Source organism: Protopterus annectens, chromosome 3.part1 (assembly GCF_019279795.1).
Source record: "Protopterus annectens isolate FY-2018-M chromosome 3.part1, PAN1.0, whole genome shotgun sequence".
NCBI lineage: Eukaryota > Metazoa > Chordata > Ceratodontiformes > Protopteridae > Protopterus > Protopterus annectens.
The window spans coordinates 1,681,453,345-1,681,456,692 of NC_056732.1; the positions used below are offsets into that span (position 1 = coordinate 1,681,453,345).

Below are 3,348 nucleotides of genomic sequence, written 5' to 3' on the forward strand. Positions count from 1 at the left end.
CACCAAAATAAACCATTCAAATTCACATTGAATGCCAGAACAATGAACACATAACTTTGTTCAGCGTTTGTCTGCAATTTTTATGTGGAACAATTTGCTTTTCTCTAAAAACTTTGCTGTAGTGTCCACTCCTCAGTGTCCAGCCCCAGGCCAGCTGCACAGGGTCTGGTATAATGTCTCTTCCTACACAACACTCTAGTGGCTGGATAACCCAGCCGAAGTCCCACCTGACGTGCCATGCAGTTTTAAAGTCTTGGAATGGAATTGACCAGGACATCAAATGCTTTAACTCTCTACCTTCATTTTTTTTTTCGAAGTGCTTTGCATCAGCTGTCATTTCTTTCACTGGAGAGTCCAGGGACAGCACTTGGTCACGAGAGGCAACCTTTGGTCATGACACATGCAAGTCCATCTCCAGTGCTCTATTCTTTGAGGTGATCTGGTCTGACATCTAAACCTTCGTTGCCAGTGACTGGATTTCTGGGTTTGTCCACTCATGGTGGAGGAGAGAGAGAGCTGATCTGTTTATGCCCAGCCTTTTCCATACGCAGTAAATAGTAACATTAGGACCTGAACCGCAGGTCAAAAAAGGCGCAAAGGAAAGGGTTCAGGCAGCTGTTGAGGTAAGCCAAGAAGTGGCATATGAATGGGCTTGTATTATGAACTCGTGAAAAGGATGGGGAATACTGAAAAGTCCGAGCATTCCCATGTTGTGAGTGGTTTTCAAAACATGAAATGGCAGCCAGCAGATGGCAAAGACCACCATCAAAGTACTGATTCTTGAGGAGTCGTTTCTTTTTCCGGTCTTCTTTCTTGACGTTCTGAAAATGTTTGGTAACTGTTCTTCCGATTAAGCAGTAAAAAACTATCATTAACAGGAGAGGAAGGACAAAACCTAACGGGTTATGCCGAGACCCAAACCGGCCAGCCATTAGTATTACATCTCTTCCTCCTGTGGGACTGCAAAGTCACTGAAGTTCATATCGCACTGAAGCACCATGTTAAGTGCATGTTTGGTTTTGCGAAGGATGAAGGCAGGCAGGGCCAACACTGCAGACAAAGTCTAAATAATTCACAGTGCTGTCAGTACGGTGTCTCTAGACCTGAGCCGGGAGCTAGTCAGAGAATGGACAATGGCTAGATAATGGTCAAAGCTAAGGCAGGTCAGGCAGAAAACCTCGCATACATGTTGACCAAGACCAGGTAGGAACTGAGCTTGCACAGGAACGAGCCAAAGGGTAATTCAAAGCTGTGTATGTGAAGACTACTCAGTTTAGACGTGCAGTCACTCTGCATTTCGCTGACTATGTTTTGGTTACCACGCTCACTACCTGCATATCCATTGATGTGTTTATGTACTACTTGGCTGAAGGAGCAGAGGACTACTGTTTGTTGTGGAAAAGGGTGAGAGAGAGTTTTGGATGCTCAGTGTACATAATTTCTTGCTAAAGGTAGAACAGGGGAGCGATGTTTGTTGTTGGGCGATTGGTGTCACTGTGTGCTTGTTTGGGACTGGTGTAGCCAGATATTTGTACTTCTCAAAAGTTAATTTTGTAGCCCCACAACCCACCTATTTTTTTTTTATGTACTCAACCCTCAAAATGCTACCTAAGACATCTAGGAAGGGGACATGTTATTTTCAGCTGATACCATTTACACCTGTAAGCCTATTTTAGAAATAAATTGACAGAGTCCTAGTCAGTCAGATCTCCATGAGTTGACCTGAGAAAGACTCCAAAAGGCAACACGCAAAAGCACGTGGGGAAAAACTATTGCAGATCATACATGGCATCATTTTTTTTAACTACAATCTGCCAAGGCATCTTGAGGGATTTTAAAACCATTTCGGGAAACTTAATTATTAATTATTATTTGAAAGAGCACACAAACACACACTAAGGAAAATCATATAGGTTCGCACTAAGCCAACTGCTCTTGCGAGACATTTTAAGTCTAGCCAATTATCCCTTGTGAGACTTGAACTCTGCACCTTGTGTTTGTAAGGCAAACACCTTAACCATTAGGCCACCCTCCCAACCAATATGAAATATTATTTCATGTTCCACATCTCTGTCTTCATGGCACACATTACCTCATCAGTGCCTTGCATATTGACAGTAATATTATGCATTATGAACTATAGGTAAATAAAGTTTAAAACTGACAGCCTGTATACATCTAAGCCTAGTTTTAATTGTAGACTGGAATGTCAAAGCCCTCTCTGAGCTTTATAAGTTTTAATTATTTGCATCATAGTTACATGTTTGTCTGTGTATTACAGTATAATGTCCTCTTACAGTCAGTGACTCACAGTGCAAAATATTCAACTTTTTAAATTGAGTAATCAAACAATTGGCTCTTTGGTGCAAAATTAAAAAAAAAAAACCTCTCTCAGACTTTTTGACTCATCGAAGTTTGTTGCTGGAGTTCGGAACTCTGCACAGTCACTGCTGACTCACTTATTGAATATTATTCCCGCAAGTTTCTTCCAACACGATGCTCTCTGAAGTTTTTACCAAAATGCGCCTAGCTCAACTACAATATAGAATTATTTGGAGGAGCAATTGAGGAGATTATAAAATCACCTGACTCTGCAACCCCCAATCGCTTCTCCAATGTATTTGAGTTAGGCGCGATTTTTCACAGCATTGATTGGTTGAAAGGAACCCGAACTGAAAAAGTACGGTACTGTCCATGTTTTTTTTTTTTTTTTTTGAATGGTCATGGAGACATTGATTATAATGGACTCCATATATCATTTTGTCTCCATGACAGTTCGAAAAGAAAAAAAAACCTAACTTGAAAACGTAAAGGGTACAAACAAAATGAAGAACAAAAGTTATAATGGACAAAAGGGGGTGGCGGGCGCCCCTGCCTAAATCTGCCACTGAGTAAACTGCACTATCACACAGCCATAATGTTGCTCAAAGGATCCAAACTGAGGACACAACAGTACATAGCCCACTTCCCTACAGACCCCTGTGCCTGCTGGGTGTCACCACGTATACAGACACAGGTGAGCAGGTGGTATGTGTAATGGTGTTAACGTACATATGTGAAATGGTGTCAACGTACATATGGACAGGGCACATTGTCCATGCCCACAGTGTCACCTGTCAACTGCAAGCAGCCACATATGTCCATACTGGTAACTGTATAGCTAGGATAACATCAGATGTTATGTGATCCTATCTCGCCTACATTCTGACTGATGGGTTCGGAGCCGATCCCTCGGCTCCGACTCGGCACGCTTATGCCAAAGAGCGAAGTCTCTTATTGGCTGAGCTTACTATATCCCAGGATGCACCACTACCAGTCCCCCAGATCTCGTTTGCCGCTAACTAGCAA

At 42.3% G+C, this 3,348-nt stretch overlaps 1 pseudogene; it reads right to left on the bottom strand.

Annotated features, from left to right (window-relative positions):
• Positions 1 to 563: 563 nt before the first annotated feature.
• On the bottom strand, positions 564 to 1,296 carry LOC122797836 (annotated as a pseudogene).
• Positions 1,297 to 3,348: the final 2,052 nt, after the last annotated feature.